Below are 17788 nucleotides of genomic sequence, written 5' to 3'. Positions count from 1 at the left end.
GAAACTGAATACGAGAATGAAACTCTTATAAGGATGGCCTAGAATTTCTCTGTGTAGGAATATATAATGAAAAACAAGCATATTAACTGTTTTGATTGCTTAAATGACAGTCCATAAATCCGTAACTCATTTAATTTCTGTCTGATGTAACTTCTTGTATTTGAAGAATCCTAAATGCTAATATAATTGTGTTTTTTTAATAGATCTCTTTATAAAGATTAGTTACTGTGCATTTTCTACTGCAGTTGTTAATTTTGTGCAACCTTTAACTTGTCTGTAGCTTTCCACTGTACTATGAATTGAAGATAGCTTTTGTTACCTGGCTCCTTTCCCCATATACTAGAGGGACAAGTTTAATCTACAGAAAATTCCTCCACCCACTGCTTTCTTCTAAAGAAAGGGTAAGAAATAACTTCTCAGATTTTTAATGTCTAATATGGAAACAACATGTGCTGAAATAAAAGCTGTTGCTAGATACAGTATAAGAGCAGAGCAGCTTGTTACTGTATTGCCAGGCAGCATGAATTTGGACTAGCGGAAGCAAGTGCACATGATTGTCCATGTCTATGCTTTTGTTTAACTTGCCTGAGCAGACCAGGTCCTGCTTCCTATTAACATGAGAGTTTCGTGTGCCCTGCTCTACTTGATGCACTCTGAGGAGCCCAGTTAAGTGGAAGTGATGCAGTTTAACTTTCTACTGCAAGCATGTGAATGTATGAACACAGCTTTACTAAAAGCTGTTAATGTTAACATTTTTTTCTAGCATAAATGAGGAATAACACTCCTCAGGATGATTGACATCAATGACTTTTTTTGGTTCACAAACTGACAAGAGGAGAGACTTGTTTAAAGGGTAAACCAGTCTGCAGCAGTAAATACCCAAACATAAAAATAGCCAGAAGATGGTTTGCTTTAATCAAAGTATGACAGGGACACAGCTCTGCTTAGCTCTTTTTCAGCATCCTGTTTGGATGAGGGGAAAGAGCAATTAGCAAAGGTCTGAAGACAAGCACTGAGAAACCTCACACTACAGAAAAGAGCATTCCTGAAGGTCAGTGCTAGGCTTGGCCTTTATTAGGTAAAGCAGGTAGTAAGATTGTCACTGATAGGAACAGAGCAAGTATCTTGACATTCTGAATGTTGTGCAATAAACAACTTGCAACTTTGTGAGCTAGAGGGATACTTCCCTGTACTCTCCAAACTATTGGGAAGTACCTTGCAGTCTTTATCTTCAACTCCAGGCATTTACCAGAGCTGGAGATAAATGTCGTAACTGTTTTGTCCTTGGTACTTAACTATTTCAAAGCTGTGGGTTTGGAAGTTCTTTGCAAGTTGACTCTACCTTTCTAGGGAGCTGACTGAGTTCTTCATGTAAGATGATGTTATTTCTTGAAATGCATGATATTTCTTGAAGAACTTCTGTCCAACAAGTTAAGCTTACACTCTCTAAGGAACATTTTGCAACGTTTCTGAGCTGTACTGAAGTGATGTACTTTATCTTCTTGTTTGACCACATATAATAATTTTTTTAATGAGAGAGTTGTAATGAATAAAACACCTGTATACAAAGATATATCCCATTAAATATTTTCTTAAATATTTTTCTGTCTTCCTTTACTGATGGGAAAATAATACTGTGGGGTAACTTTGCTCTCTTATGAACAGCCCTCTAAAATTTAAATACGTTTTTCTTTTAGGAGATTGATGAGTACATTGTCCAAGCCAAAGAAAGAGGCTATGAGGCCATGGTGAATTTTGGAAGGCAGGAGTTGAATTTGGCAGCAACTGCTGCAGTGACAGCAGCTGTAAAGGTAAGTTTCTGCTTGCATTAATTGCTTTTGAGCTTGATATCAGTGTCATTGCACTGGGGATTTACCACTCTTATATAAAAAAGATAAATTCTGCAAGTGTATTGAAATCCTGGGACACAATTCAAGGCTTGCAGCCCTCTTCTCATAGTACGTTTGTTGTTTTTTTGTTTAAGATGGCTTGCAGTTATTTCTTGGATTATGAGGATCAATTTACTCTAAATTCAAAAGTTACCATTCAGTTTTCTGTGCAGGCTTTTAACATAGATGTCCATTGTTTCTTTTCTGTCTGTGTTGTGCTTTCTTACTGGTAAACAAACTTTTTAAAGGACTTCTGGCTTTTCTGCTGTTTTTCTCCAATCATCCTGAGGTAATGCCACATAATGAATTTAGGCATGAAGGACTACTACCATCGATAAAAATTATCTTGACACAATTAACCTGTTTGCAACTTGAGTGAATTATTAAATTATTATGCTAAGCATAAGCCTGCCTATTGGTGTTTAGAATACATTTTCTTTGCCATGGATTTGCCATTAAATTATGAAGTAATCTGTCATTTTTTCTAGATTACCTTCCCGCAAAAATTCACTACCTTTAATATTTCAGACGGCTCTGGGTCTAGAAAGACAAAATACAGGCTAATATGTAAGATTGTAACCAATTTGTGCACCACTGAAGGGAATATACTTCAGACCATGTGTATCCTACCTAATAGTAATTCAAACCAAAACACACACACACACACACACACGCACACACACAAAAAAAAAGAAAAAAAGAAAAAATAAAAGGTATAGAGAGAAAAAGTTGTATGTCCAAGTGAAATCACAGGTTTAAGGCAATCATGATTAATTTCTTCCTGGGAATAAATGGAACCATTGTGCTCATAGTAACAGCACTGAAAACCTGAACACTGTCTGTAGATAACAGAAAACAACGAAGAGATCCCTGCCTGTCAAAGTCGAGTATGTACAGCTGGCATTAACTTAAATGTCTGGGCTTCTATGTGAACTTTCTGCATTAGAAATAAAAGACATTCCTAAAAACTACACTTTTACGTGCTACCTCAAAAAGCTTTGGAAAAGTAGTCGTGTATATCTTGTTTGCTCATTTTCTCTGTTCTTAAAGATGCATGTGGCTGGTATAGCATTGTAACTTTTTGTTTTAAAATATGGTCATAATGAGCCTAAAATACTGAGAAAGTGATTGCATTTGATCACTGTGGGTTTCTTCTTCATTATTCAAATTCTTAATAATGCCTTAAGACATGAAATAATTTTGAATGCAATAGAATGCACCACCAAAGGAATTAAAGTATCCAGAGTGAAAATAGGTTATTTAAACAAGCCAAGGAAACCCAACAAGCAAACACCCAAAGTGCTCTATGGGGAAATCAAGTTTAATTGCTAAATGCTAAAATTCAAGTTCTTTGCATTACAAATTTATTAGAAGAAGCGCCTGTAAGGATTCCTAGGATTTGTGTGTGTTCTTCATGTTTGGCTATGGTTGGATATTTCTGTGGTAACTTTTAGGGTGTAACTGAAGTACTGTAAAATAAATAACACCAATATCTCCTCAATCTTTTCTGAAATAATGAATAACTTTTTCTGAAATGTCTATGTTTAGACTTCATTGCTATTCAGCTGTGACTCGCAAGATGCCTGCTCTTTTTGTTAAAACTTGTTAAACACGCTCATGAATATTTGTACAGAATTAGTTCAGTGCAGATCAGATGCTTGCGAAAAAAAACCACCACAATACCAAGACCTAAAATAGGCACGATTTTTAAACAGATGAAAGAGAAGACTCACTGAAAAAAAAATAAATAAAATCTTTATTTTGGCATGTTAAGCCTCTTATGTTTGTCATTCCAAAATGCTGAGCATGCCTGCTTCATGCAAGCAAATGGACACAATGCATGCGTTCTTGATTTTGTTCCCTGTTTTTCAAGAGTTAACTGCTGCCTCTAGCAGGTGAAATTATTATCCCTTCACCAAGAGCTGGTGGAGCATGCTATATGATTTCAGGAATTGAATTGAAGTAGTGGGATCAGGACACACTTTCACCACTATTCTTTTTTTTTTTTTTTTTTAAATAGAGCACACATACTTATTCTGACATAGCAGATCTCAAATTAGGAGAGGGGGAGAGGCTAAACATGTGCAAGATTAAACCTATGTCAAAAGACACTAAAGTGTCCAAGAAAACTGCTTATAGTGACTTTAGGAGGGTGTTAAAAATGGCTTGGAAACTTACTGAAATATTTTGAATATCAAATGTGGAAGAGAGTGATTTTCTTCAAGGGTTGTCAAAGGAATAGGGGATTACCATTAAAAGGTAATGCTGGCTCTGTTAGGGAGGTTGGAGCAGCCAGCCAGGTGAGTCTACTGAAATTTGACATAGATTTAAACCCTCTCCCCTATAGTTAAATTTAAATGTATTTGGCAAGAGTATTGACTTATAGCTTACATTCTCATACTGTATTTTTAGCTGGTACTAGTTAGCCACTGGTCATATAAAATGTAGTGTTTCAAAACCTACTAAATACATGAGCAAAATAGTGTTAAATAAGCATGTCAGAAAACAAATCTTTGTGAAATCCTGATTTCAGGAAATTTAGAGATGATAGTCTGTGCTGAATTTGTATATAAGGAAATTTTTATTAGTTAAGGAATCAAAAACAAGATACCTCAATAGCTCAGTTGTTTATGGATTTGGGGGAATTATATTCACAGCGCTTAGGTTCCAGTGCTACATCTCATACTTGGATACATCTCATACTCCTCTGTTTTTCAGGTCTTCTGAGATGATGGTTACCTCTGTGTTTCAATTTCTGCCAACCCATGCATTCAGATTTCTTGAGCTACTAGTGAAATCTGGTGTCTTTATCATTATGAGCAGGGGGACTGCTAATTAAGCTGTGAAATACTCGGGGGGTATTTCACAGCTTATGGGGTTACACAAATAGTGTTAATTTGTAAAGTGTTATTGGTGATGATAATATGTTTTGAGGGCTGTGTTTTCTGAATGTGTTCTAGTCATCCTGAATCTGCTGCCCTTTTGCTAATTGACTGTTATTCTCCTGGCCTTGCTCACACTTCCCCTTGTTCTCACTCAGGACATGGCAGAGGAAGGAGGTATCTTGCAGCCAGCTGTGGCACACAGCCAGTATCACTATGGGGAGCAGTACTGCTTTCATCCTCCTCCCTGCTGGGACAGCCTGTCATGCTGCAGAGGTTATTCACGGGACAGGAGTCCCTCTCCACGTTGAGAGGGAACAGAAGTCATTCCCTGTCAGCTTGGATTGGATCAGGGAGAGAAGAGCTGAGAATGTGGGTACTGCATGCTGTAGAGTCCATTGAGAACTCGTCCAAGGGAGGCAGGCAGCTTCTGTCAGTGATCCCGGCCAGTGGGGGGTGCAAGTCCAATTTAAAGAACAAAGAGTCCCTGAGGCAGACAAAGTGGTGTTTGTTTACTTCCCTGGGTTAAGCATACAGACTGTAAAAGCACATGCTCAATAACAGAATAGAAAATGTAATTTCATTTATGAGGGTCAGCTGATGAGACTGCATACTAATAACATACCAGAGGCTGAGTAGACTTGAAAGGAGACCCTTAAATAGGCTTTATTTATTTTTAAAAATTGATTTAAAAACATATTATGACTTTAATTGGTCACATTGGTCACTGTTAATGAATGTGGACTCCAAAAAATGGTTAGTATGTTTTAGGAAATGCTATTGAATAATGAAGAAAAATCATTCTCAAAGACTTGCATTTTCTTTAAGACAACACACAGACTTCACAGTTCATCCCTCTTCAGTGTTTGCATACATAGAAATTTCAGTGCTAAGTTGTGTGATTTTTTTAAAATTTTTTTTTTCTTCCCCTGGCATTGTAAATATATGTGTCTCAATCTTTTATGCTGTAATTTAGTCACCAGCCTCTGGCCTGAGTGCAACCTAATGTATACCTTCCTTACTGGCAGGAACTGTCAGTATAACTGGCCACCAGTGGTAACTGCTCTGCCATCTTCTCCTGAGCAGCATCTTGGAGTGTGTATATCTGCGGAGAGCTGGCAGCTTCTGCCATATCCATGGCATGGGAGTGGAAGCAGGAGGTCCTCTTCTGCTCCACCTACAACTGAATTTCAGTTTTTAGGGCAAACATGTTGCTTTCAAGCTGTAACTCTGACCTTTCAAACAAAATATCAAAGCTCTTAAAGCATTATTTTAAATGTCAATGTTACTCTCACATTTCCTGCAGTGGAGAACATTTAATCACACATTTCCTGCAGTAGGAAAGAATTTAATATTTTTCAGCCAGACTTTTATCCTAAGCTGATAGTAATCCAGATCTTCACAGAACGCTTTGCTTCAGCAGAAAGCAATTAACAGCTGCTTTTGAGCGTGGGGGTGGAAGAATCTTAAGTCTTACATGCAGTGTAAGCACAGTGATATGTACACTCCCACAGAACACCTTGAATTTGTCCTTCAGTCTATGCAGTGGAGTTAAAGTAGATATCAATCTTGATTTGGCTAGACTGGATGTTCCCAGGGGTGGGATAGAGACTGGAGGCACTGTAGGGAGTATCTATATAGGGTTAGTATGTGTGATGGGGACTGTCCGGTTGTTGTGCAACTCCCACTCCTACTGTGACTCTCAGGCATGTGTACTGCATCTTTATTTGTATACATATCCTTTCAAACTTCTCAATGCTTTCTGTGTGTAACTGTGTGTAACTTGAGTAAAACTTTCCATCTTGGCAAGTAGTTCTGAAACGAAGGGCCCATTTACGTCCTCTCTGAGGCGCCACAGGAGCTCCAGCTCAACCATGCAGTTTGGTTAAGGGCACAATGTTATTTTATGGCACATCCTTGACTTTTTTTTTCCCTTTGAAAAACAAAATTCTGTATCCAAAAGCTTCACTGGAAAATAGGGTTGAATGTTCCTAGCTTGGATCTAGTCCTTTATCTACAGTGGAATAAGAACTACAGGCTTGTAATGTGAATTCTTAGTATTTTAGTTGTTATGTTTAGTTGCTATACAATTTCCAAATGTCTTTTTGTAGTATATCACATGATGAATGAACTTTCTGGGCAACTAAACAAGTGTCTTTCTATACTTCTGCTGCTGGCCAAAACCAGCTTCTGTCACTATTTTAAGTAGACTCTTCACATTTGGTGAGTGGAATTGTGCTGAATTTGTATGGATTCTGCTGTGAACCAACTAGGCCCATTTTACATATTCACCAGCATTCAGTGACTGAGACTTAAGTCCTCTTCAAGCATTGGACATGGACTGATGAACAGTCTTCATACTATAGCAGAGTAATGTATATACTGTAAGCTGTTACTTGTCAAAAGAAGCAGTTCTTTCTCCAGTCCTCTTCTCCATGTCCTAGCAGCTGGTAAAGTATAGCTGGTTCCTGATGTATTTTACTTGAAATGCTTTTCAGTGCAAGAAGTGGAGTAGTGGAAGGGCAGGATTTTTTCTGCCTTAGGAGGAACCTTAGGAGACCTGTCTTAAGCCATTTTGGGGAAATCAATTTGACTTCATAATTTCTATAACCTTTAATACAGACACTGTACAGCATTCATAGGGCATTTTTAACTCAAAGGCAAGCTGTACTTAAGTTTTTGAGAACTGAGTAATCATACAAGTTTGTAGAAAGAGAGAGAAAAGTTAAGGCTCCTACTTCTCTCACAAGAAACCTTTTCTTTGTTATTGTTTGGTGACAATGTATGAATGGTGGAGTAAGAATTATAATAGGTTTCTTGTGCTTAAATAGCACTCTGTTCACTATGTTAATTTTATATACTGTACTAATAGCTAGTCATTAGAAAATTAAAATTAGGTTTCAGCCACTTTTCCCTCCTGCCCTTTGGTACCCAAGCAAACTCAAATAGCTTTCATTCAATTGTCTCTTCACTTTACATGGCTATTCTTAGCATGGAATAATTCAGTATGCTGGTCTACCAATGGCAAACAGTTGTTGTCATAAGTGCGGGAACAAACGGCTGTGGCCTGCAACACCAGAATTGCCTTCTGCTGGTGCTGTTGCAGAAAAAGTTGTATGGAATTGTACCCAGGTTTCTGCTCCTGCTAGCTAACATGCTGATCAAACAAAGAATTTTACTTAAAATCTTCATTTGTAAGAATGAAATTAACTATTTTAACACTTGCTTGAAGTGGAATTCATGCACAGGCTTGTTAACCTTTCCCTAAAATGGTTATTTTTTGCCTTCTGCCAGAGAGGGAAGAATAAGGTGTTATTTTAACATGACTTTGAGTACTTTACTCGTGGTCATATTCTTTTAGTTGCTTGTGTAATAAATTAATCTTTAATGCTTTAGTAGTAACATCATCTAATGTAAGATGAAAGAGCTGCTGGATGACCTTTCTTTCCAACAGGGAAATTTCCATATGTTCCATACAGAAAAGAAGTGAAGACAATTGGAGAAGGAATACTTAATGTTCATATGTGATTAACTATTCTCCTGTGTAGCATTCGATTTTGCATTGGTATTATGTCAGTGAAGCTATACTAGTAAGAGAACTTGCTATCCTGTAGTCCAGACTGGACCTCTTTGGTTTGTAGTTTCAAGTTTCTGTCAACTGGAGCTCCTTTTGTAGTGCTGCCAGTTTCTCAGTTATTTGAATTAATGTTACAGATTGTATTTTTAACATGTTTCTCCTTCACTTTATTCAGATTTGTGGAGGATAAAATATAAAATAGCAGAAGAAAACTATCTTCAACCATACTCTTTAAAATGCAGGTGTTACTGTCATGCTACCTTGAGCTGCTATGCTTGAAGTTAACATTTCTGATGTGTGTTTCTTTTAAACACTTGCCCTCGCCCACGTCTTTATTTGCTCTGATTAAAGGAGTGAAGTGCAGCATTTGTAATTAAGCTGCTAGCATGTGTAACTTTGTCATCTGCAAGCAATGTACAGTTAAGCATGGGTAAAAGTAATACCTAAATCAGATGTAAAGCAGCTGCATGTGTATGTTCAATGTATTTTGTTGTGCAGCAAGGAAGCATGGGCTTAAACATCTTAACCCAAGCTGAGCAGCAAAGTTAAACCTCTGCCTGGTTTCCAAAGATACTGTTGTTGTATTTCAGAGCCAAGGTGCAATAACTGAGAAACTGAGAAGTTTCAGTATGCATGATTTGACTGCTATACAAGGAGATGAGTCTGTTGGACAGAGACCTTATCAGACATTGCCAGAAGCTAAAAAGAAAACCAGAGCCTCTGCAAGTGAATCTTCAGGTATGTATCTTTTCTTTTCCCTGCCTAAAAGAACAATTCACCCAAAGCAAAAGTGGAAGAGCAGAAATGCATTTACCCTCTTTCTAAATGGAAAAGGCCTCAAAGAACTCCAGTAGACTTAAACAGAGTACACTCAAAGTAAATTATGGCAGTTCAATTCTTCCTGAATGACTTTCTTCTCTCATCCACTCCCAGTGTAATCACACTGTATTCATTACTCCTGTCATTGCCAATTGGCAACAAGAACTTATTACCAAAGTAAAACTTAATTGGAAGTCAAACGTTATATGATTAAGTAGTGTTTCTGTGACAAATGTAAAAGAAGTTAAACATGAAAACATATGGAAGCTCAGTAAATAAAAGAGAAAATTAATAGAAATTACTTCACCAGGTGTCCTGGGGTGACTTTATGATACTAGTATTCCCAATCTCCTGCTTTATAGATTAAGTTCTTCACCTTTAATATTAGCTTTGAGAGCCAGGGAAGTTAAAACTGCTGGAGGCTGATGGGAGTTTTTTCTCCGACCAATAACTAGCTATTTCTGAGAACTGACAGTGGTTTTGACCATTGAAAAGTGAGATCAACCTGTGAACACCTACATTAAGACCTAAACCCGAGAATTTCTTGTTCTCTTTGGTTTCTGGCTTTTGAAGAAGTAACAGGTTCCGGCTCAGCCTCCTCCTCCACCACAGCAGGCCAGACAAGGTCGCGGAGGGGAGTGGCGGGGAGGTGAGCAGGCCCAGGCCGGATCAGGCCAGTTCCCCTGGCTCGGTTGCAGTTTCTGCCACTGCTGAGTTTTACCAGAGACTGCCAAGTAAGGAGAGGCCATCGCAGACATCTCTAGCCACCGCTCTGGCAGAGATAAGAGAACCACCTACCAGGCCTGGGCAAGATTTTAACCCTTTCATTACCCAGATGAGACTTGCAGATTAATCCTTTTTTCCAGAGAGAGAAAGTGATCAGCATGTAAAAGAGACCCTATAAACTATCAAAGATAGTGAAGAAAGGAATTAAGCCTCAGAGGAGGTAGAGAAAGAAGAAGATGCTTTAATAAGCTGAAATATTTTTCTGTTAAAGCTATGGAGATGGACAGTAGTGTTCTGAAAAAAACTTTAATTCATGACAGTATATTGGGAGGAATGGAGTGTTTCAAAGTGAGGATTTTGAGCAAATGGTGAAGTGGTTGTGGTACTGTGAGATGCTGGAACAGAGGGGGAGAAGTAATAGTTGAAGATTTGCAGCCTTTAAGAGGCAAAGAGAACACTTCTGTTTCCAGAGTAGCTCACAGAGACACATGAAGAGAACTTTTGCCTTTGAATAACTCAGCCTTAAAAATGACATCCCTAGACTCATTTGACGCATAACACACCTCAGAGTGATGTGAAGCGAGAGGAGAGAACCGATGGCAGAATTTCCAGGCAGCTGGCATCAGAGCTATAAAAGAAAGCTATAAAAGAAATAGTTTTCTTGTGAGAAACTCCATAGGTAGCAGAAGAAGACTTCTGTTTCTCTGCAAAGACTGATGAAAAGACTCTAGCAAGAATTGGGACTGTTTTAAACAAAAGAGTTCTTTTTGTCTCTATGTTGTCATGTGAACAAGGGAATGGTTGGGTAGTGAGCCAGAAAAGGGTTGTTCTGGAGGTTTTATTCTGGTTTCTTATTCTTGTAGTTTTTGTTAATAAACCTTCTTTATTCCTTTTAAGTTTTAAGCCTGTTTTGCTCTTGTTCTAGTCCACATCTCGCAGCAAGAAATAAGTAAGTTTTCTAGTGATTTTTTAGTTACTGCTTTAAAACCACAACACCAGGTTTGTAGTAATAGATCAAAATGTAAAATTGTATATGGTGATACGAATAATAAAGGCATCAAGTTGTCATAATAGACTGATGTCTATTAACACTCAGACGATGGTGTGTGGTGATCAATATATGGTCTTGTTGAAAGATAGTATTATTTCATTATTATGTTACATATACTGTTATTGTCATCATCACTTTGCCCTTGAGCTTGTGATGCTTGAAGGAAGGTTTTGCTGAAGGTCTGCTAACTACGTAATTTTTAAATAGCAAGACTGTGATGTATAGGAACTGCTGTTTCCCACAAAAGAAGTGGGTCTGGGCTATTTCTTTTCACCTAAGACTGTCATTCCTTCTCATCCCTCCATTTTGGGGATGGATAGCATTTGTGGGGTCCAAGGAATTTCATGAATAGTGTGCTAGCCCATTCTAAGGAATAGGTGACCAGCTGAAGGGACCTAATCTGAATTGGAGTTTCCAGAAGGTATCCTGTGCAGGGCAGAGTGAACTGGAGCCTCTGGCTAGAGAGAAAGCCAAGAATTCACAAAGAGCTGCACTAGAGATCATGTCACTGCAGCTGTTGTGCAGGATCTGTTCCTCAGTAAGAGAGCATTATTTACCTATCTGAAATAGCTTTAAAATGCTCTAATTTTTTTAAAAAAAAATCTTCAGTTTATACTATATAAATAATCACCGATTGTGAGATTCAATCTCAAATGTCAAAAAGCTTTCTTACAGCTAGTTGAACTTAATTAATCTTTTCTGGTCCTGGTCTCATCTAGCATACACCTCTCATGTTTTCTTTGAATTTTCTTCAGCATTAGGAACTTAAAAAAGATCAAAAGTACACATAGATTTAGGAACACTGTGTAGCAATATTCTCTTGTGCTGAGCTGGATCTTATTTTTTGTCTGGGCCAGGAGTTCTCTGCAAATTGATTTAAAAGGCCTAGCTGTAGGATGTGGATTGTAGGATGATGCTGAGCTGGCAGTGCTCTTGCTGTGAAAAAGGCAGATGGGATGCCGATGCATCAGGTATTACAAATGCAGATAAAAAAGTATTGGTGTCACTGCAAACACTGCTACTCTGAAACAGAGAAAGAGATGTGATTCAAATCTTCTGTGTTGAAAAAGATTAATTGAAACTGTACTGGAAGCAGAGACATGTTGCCTCTAAAATGGCAGAAGAGAATGACCGAATGTTTGTCTCAAGTAGCTGTGGAATGGATGATGTGATTCTAATTTCTAGGGAAAAAAATTGATGAAAAAAATTAGATAAGCCTAAATAAAATATTGGCTTAAGATAAAATGTACACAGGTCATTGATAAAATTTGGTTTAGAGTCTAAAAGGTGTTCCTGAGTGTTACCGCCAGTAGATTCTGGGATAAAAGGAGTGTTCAGTGGAGGAAGGAATCAGACTGGATTTGGTAGCTTTGCGATAGGTCTGTGGTGGAGATTCGGGGCTGTTGGACCCCAAGGAGCTTTCGGAGTGTATTTTTAAGCAGTTAGTGCCCTCTAGTGAGAGTCTTCGGTAATAATCTTGGTCCTGGTTTTGTAGTATGTTAACAACTCTTAACAGTACTTTGGTGTGTTACCGAAATGAAAGAAGCTTTGGTATTAAAAATGCAGGAGGATGAGTGTATGAAGAAAGATCCTATGAATGCAAGTCATCAAATGGTTTGTATTGGGAGGGATCTTTAAAGGCTTATTATAAGTGTAACCACCTTCTCATGTGGATTGTGTCCTAAAATCTTAGGTACTTCTTTAGATAATAACTCAAGTTTTTGCAGTTCAGTGTAAAGCAGAAGATGTCAGCAAACTTGTGATTTCAGTCTTGACAACTGAAGAAGCACTGCATTACATACATGTGGAACCAAGTGGCAGGATTAGAAGCACCAAACTCGTGGCAAAGTAGATGTTTCTGTTTTGAAATAAGCACATCATCTAAAAGCATAAATCACGATAAAAATCGCTGCTTTCTTAGAAGTCAAAAAGTTACAGCTACTATTTTTTAAATATTTTTTTTCTAAAGGTTAGAAAACCCCACTGGAAAAAAATCCTGGAGATGATAAAACAGATGAAGAGATGGAGGGGACACATTCGGAGGATGAAATGTTCGCTCCGAGAGGCCTTCGCAGAACTCAGAGTATGAAGTCTGTGAAAACTATTAAAGGCCGTAAAGAAGCAAGTATAATCCTGGTTAATTGAGTTTGTTCTTTCAGTGTATATTGGCATTATTCTTAGTGCAGAAATTTATTTTTATTTTTAATATTGGAGAAGTTGTCAACAATAACTGGGTTCCAGAATGCTAAATGGGGAAGAAAGCATGTGACAACAATATCTAAGTTTGGAGCTTTTGTAGTTTGATGTGTTTAGGGGAAATATATGTATGAAATTAATGAAGCAAGGAGCAAGGGAGAGGAGACGAAACAGACTCTGTATTTGAAATGCTAATTTTGGCACCACCAAGCCTAATTTCAGGAAGTGTTCGCCTTGAAAGGGGTATGGATAACAATAATATTATCTGTGTGTTGTGCACACTTAAACATCTGCTGTTTAATAGATAAAGAATATTCAGAATTTTTTAGTTGCCATAGACAAACAGCCTGACTCTTTGTGATCTACAAAGAGAAGATCCTACTTAGCATCCTAGTGCATGCATCACAAAATTTAAAGATACTCCAGTATAAATCTCTGTGAAGTCTCATAAAAGTTTTTGGGTCATTCCAGGAAAACAATTGATACTTACTCTTCTTGCCCAATTCTGTTGAAACTTTATCTTATTCAGTCATAGGTAGATTCTCTTAGTGAAACCGGGTGTCCAAAGCACATTGGAAGACATTTGCTAAATAGGATTAGTGGGGAGGTGAATCATATTTCCATTTCATGTGACTTAGTACTTCATTATAATTTTGTTTTTCCCCTCAGATACGATACGGATCACTAAAATACAGAGTAAAGAAGAGACCCGTTGTATACTTTTACGTGTACTGCACAATTCCTGCAAGAGCAACTGCTGTACTATAGTAACTTGAATTCAAGTGTTAAAGATCTGTGTACAATGCCTAGAATGAGTCTGTATGAACAGATATGGTAGGACTTGGTTTTGTGAGCCCAAGTGATCAGATAAAGTACTACTCTGTTTTTCTATAATTGTGTCATGTTTAGATTTAAATCTGGACAAGTTACAGCATGGATTTCAGCACTCCTTAAATAGGAGTAAAATGAGTAATAGGAAATACTCCTTTGCCAGAGGTATTGAACAGATTGAAATAATTGCAAATCAAATTGAATTAAGAGAAGCTGTAAGTATGTAGAGCTTGTGAAAATTGAACCATAGTGTCCCCAAGTTTACACTGTAAGATAAATATACTTGAAACATTTTTCTGAACTACAATTCCTGAAAAGGCCTTTGTGTAATTTTTAAATGTACAGTTTAAAGGACAGTGGGTGATGGTGGGAAAGGAAAAGGAAAGATGAGGTAGGTAGGATACATCCTTAACTTCATCATTTTGTGTCATATTGCCAAGCTTAGCAAACTGGGGTACATACAGCACTTTATGCAAAACTGTATAGTTTTGCACACTCTTAATGATTTACAACTGCACGCCATTTTAGTGACTTGCTACATAGGCTAGAGTTACATTTTGAATGCCAGCAATTCTTGTATTTCATGATATTTTTAAAATTCATCTTGATTCCTTAAGTACACTTAGGATGCTGTAGATATCTGCTACTAATGATATTATCAGGTGCCTTTCTATGTATTACCGGGCTGCGTAGGTTTTGTGGTTTTGGGGTTTTGGGTGGTTTTTTTTGTTTGTGGGTTGTTTTGTTCGTGTCTGTCTTCCTCCATCTAAAGAGATATAACATGATTTAAGTCAGATTTTGGTTAAAATTGTGGTAAGTAAAACTTGTAGCAATTCCAGTGATGCACCTCAGGGATCTTATCAGCCCATGAGCTGTGTGTTCAAGTCATGCTGCCGTAAAGTCATATATGATAGGTTAGTCAGGCCCTGGTTTAGTTTTGCTCTACATTGCTTTAAGAAAAAATATATTTTTATATATATGTACTTTAGAACATGTATGAGTGTATATTTCATACTATATGTGGATTCTAAGATGGTCTGTGTAGTACTTTTTTTTTTATTGCTAAAGTTATTACTAAAATATTTGCATATAAATAGCTTCTTCTAAAGATCTAGTTGATTTAGTGAATCATTTTATAACCTAGAATCCCATGGCATATCTACACAGAGATTAATTTTGAAATGACTTTCAATGCAGTGATTTGTCAAAATTACTTTTTTAGGTCACCTTTGGTATTATTTTCTGCAGTTCTGAGAATTAGACTGATTCTAATTTTCTGTGTGACTATATTTCTACTGTGGCTTTAGGGAGAAACAACCCATTTCTTGCAGATAGTACTTTATTATGTATCTTTGGGACAGACCTTGTGACTTGCCTCAAAGAGAACATAGCATGGATTCCTCATATCCTTCGATCTCTGACTTCAATCCTCAGACCTTCCCCCAGGTATTGACAATCATCTGCTGTTGGTGGTGTTGCTCTCTAGCTGTGGGAAATGTCTGCAAGCCATGTGCAAAGCTGTGCTCAAAATGCAACAGCACTTAGAGCATCTCTGAGGAACCTCGGTGCTTTAGTGAGAAGTCCCAGCAGGCCATGTGTGATTAGAAGGATGAAGTTTGCAATACTTTACTCAGAAACACAGTTTGATACCAGAAGACAGGAAGGCTGCTGTCTCTCAAATGAGTACAGTGCAAAACTCCCATCCCCTAAACAAAACTGTACCTAGTTATCCAGCTTTTCTAAGGAGCTGTAGGCAAGGAGTGATCAAGAAAAAACCTCCCTGGGAGTGTGGGACTTCTGCCCCAGGAGTGTTTGTGCTTCTCATCTGTTTCCCTGAGGCTTGTCTGTATGTTAAGGTACATAAGAAATTGAGGAACCTAGAGCTCTTGTATTTGCATCTCACCAGTCTCTGAATAGTAGACTAACCAGGGCCTGAGATGGACACTCTTACTGTATAGCTGAGCATTTGCTGACACATTTTTCTATAACTAATCATGCTTGTTTTACCAGCAAGCATTGCAAAAAAAGATCCTCTTTCTACAAGTCATAATCCTGCATGAAGGAGTAGGGTAAGCCATTTTTTCAGAATTACAGTTCCTGTTACAAGTTCATGTAGATCCTGTTTGGGGAGTTGTGTTTTTACCCCATCTCTAGGACTAGAGATCATTGAAGTATTTTAGGCTCTACCACACTCATGTCAGGAAGTTGCTCTATGTGTCTCTATGTACCTGAGGCTGTAACTTCTGGCAGACTTAACTTGCCAGCTCAGTAGTGATAAAGACTAAATAAACACTCCTCTATCTGGAACTTGCATGGAATTAGGAAAACTGGCAGTGTTATTAATATTCATTACTGTTTGCATAAAAATGTACTTCTTTCAGATCTTACATGACCAAATCTTCAATGTTTTCCTAGCTGTTGTCTTCATTCTAATAGCCAACTCTAAAAATATTTTCTTTTTATATCTCAGACTGATTTTGATCTTTGAATTCATCCTCAGACTTGTTCACTGGATTATCTTAATTTTTTTCCTCTTACTGTTCATTGTTAGCTGATGCTAACAATGCACACAATGGCATGATTAGCTTTCATCCCAGTGATACATAGTTCTCCTTACTGAATTTAGTTTAGTTTGGGTTTGAAATATTACAATCTTTTAACTTTAGTTACAGGAAATTTTCAAACTTTTCTTGCCTTAGCAACTGCAGAAGTCATCTGTCTAGCTCTTACAGGAAACTTCTTGAAAAAAATGTTAAAAATTGATGTTTATTATTCATTGTGGATTTGGAATGTAAAATGTAGTTCATGCCAAATTATCTAATCTTCTGAAAAAAGTGTTTTCTGAGAACTGACTGACTGCCACCAACAGGACTGCTGGTGTACTTAAACAAAGACTTGGGGTTTAAAAGTGTTTTAAAGGAGAATATGTATTTCCATTTAAATCGTATAAAGGTTTGAAGCCTTTCCAAAATATATCTGAACTGACGGCTCTCTTAGCAAGAGCCTACTGTACTTCTAAAATACCCAGTCTGAGATGAGGATTAAACTGGTGGCCTCAGCTGCAAATAAGCTTAGGCTGGACTTTGATTACAATGTAATTGCCAATATTGCTAATTCCTTTGCTATGTGAAACTCACCAAATAATATCCAATATACATTTTGCAAAATATAATGAATTTTAAAATAGAAGGTAACTTAGTAAAAGAGAATGGTGGAGAAAATTCTGGGCGCATTCAACGTACTGTTCATGACAAAAATATGTTTTACTTTTGGTGTTGCTTTCATTAATGGGAAGTTGGTATTTTAAGGTATTTTTTCTACAAAAATGTATGTGCAAAGGCAATACTTTAACATTTTTCAAGAACTTATACTGTTAAATGCTACAAACCACAGAATATACATTTGGACTGAAGGTAGTAGCTTTAAAAAAATGCAATGTAAGCTTTAATTTTTATATTATAGTAATAACTTGCTGTCAACTTGTTTACATATTTGTAGGATGGAAACTTCATTATGCATTGACTTACCTTGATGCTGTCTTTAATAAATACTGCTTTGAGCAAGATGCAGTGGATATTTTATTATCTGAATTACTATTATAAACCTAGTCACTATGTAATCTGTATTCTGTTACTTATTATAATGGTTCAAACACAAAAACAATCTATCTGAAGTTTGGAGAAACTTTTAAAACTCGTTGAATTATGACTAAGCTACTCTTGATTTTCTGCCCCCAAGTTTGAAGCTGATTTAGGCTGAAATAAAATGTACCCTGCCAGAGGCAACTTGAACATACTATAGTGTCACCTGGTTTGAT

The 17788-nt window shown here is 37.3% G+C and overlaps 1 pseudogene across 1 annotated transcript in view; it reads left to right on the top strand.

Annotated features, from left to right (window-relative positions):
* Positions 1–17545, top strand: part of LOC147654483 (receptor expression-enhancing protein 3-like) — an 87458-nt pseudogene extending 69913 nt beyond the window's left edge. Inside the window, exons 4-8 of the transcript XR_015285285.1 lie at positions 281–401; positions 1698–1811; positions 8939–9086; positions 12914–13065; positions 13810–17545. The product of XR_015285285.1 is annotated as a receptor expression-enhancing protein 3-like (transcript). The remainder of the gene's footprint in view (positions 1–280; positions 402–1697; positions 1812–8938; positions 9087–12913; positions 13066–13809) is intronic.
* The last annotated feature ends 243 nt before the right edge of the window (positions 17546–17788 follow it).

This window comes from Cyanistes caeruleus, chromosome 3 (genome assembly GCF_971803275.1).
Source record: "Cyanistes caeruleus chromosome 3, bCyaCae1.hap1.1, whole genome shotgun sequence".
Classification (NCBI taxonomy): Eukaryota; Metazoa; Chordata; class Aves; order Passeriformes; family Paridae; genus Cyanistes; species Cyanistes caeruleus.
This window is presented reverse-complemented; position numbering and strand designations above follow the sequence as displayed.